Here is a 713-nt window from a genome sequence, read left to right as displayed (position 1 = left end):
TGGTTCCACAGACTCTATGAAGGATGGCTTCAGCTGGGAGCTGCCAAGTCCCTTAGGTGTGCACTTGAGCTGTCCACCTGCCTTCTGAGAGGTTGGAGAACAGAGAAAACCCAACAGGCAGGGCCTCAAAAGTCAGACATATCACTTGAGAGTTGGTTCAGAAGGAAAACAGTAGTAAAACCTGGTACCAGGAACTCCATGATATATATAATATATTTTGGATACATAATATATTTTACTATATGGTAGTACTCATACAGTAAAAATGATCCCTGAACGTCCTCAGCCTTACTCCAGGGGCTTTTTGTTGCCTATAAAGTGCCCTGGCATTGCCTGAGGATAGATGAGAAAGCACATATCCCTCCCCAGTAAGAAGCTGTTTTCTTTTGGGGCCTACAAGTTAAGCTGACGGTAAATGCAAGGTGGAATCAAATTTTTTCCTTCTTGTCACTCATGGCTATGTTATTCAAGCAGTTATGAGGGTGCTGGTGGTGGGTGCGAGTAAGATGATGGCGGCTGCACGGAAGAACTGGAGTACGATGCTGGGACCTTGATGTTGTTTTAACATGAGCCTCATGTTGCATGGAATACAAACCAAGCAGTTTTGCTATGCAATAATTTCTAATTGATAAATGTCAAAATGTGTCAAAGCTTTCCCAACATTTTCCAAGAATACTAACTAAGGTGTTTTGTTTCATCTTAGAATTAAAAAA

General features: G+C 41.8%; 1 non-coding gene across 1 annotated transcript; it reads left to right on the top strand.

Moving 5' to 3' along the window:
• The first annotated feature begins 277 nt into the window (after window positions 1-277).
• On the top strand, window positions 278-413 carry LOC135277120 (small nucleolar RNA SNORA49). The gene has a single exon (XR_010344720.1). It is a non-coding gene; the product is annotated as a small nucleolar RNA SNORA49 (small nucleolar RNA).
• Window positions 414-713: the final 300 nt, after the last annotated feature.

This window comes from Aotus nancymaae, unplaced genomic scaffold, assembly GCF_030222135.1.
Source record: "Aotus nancymaae isolate 86718 unplaced genomic scaffold, 86718_ANA_hifiasm-v0.15.2.pri h1tg000029l, whole genome shotgun sequence".
Taxonomy (NCBI): Eukaryota; Metazoa; Chordata; class Mammalia; order Primates; family Aotidae; genus Aotus; species Aotus nancymaae.
This window is presented reverse-complemented; position numbering and strand designations above follow the sequence as displayed.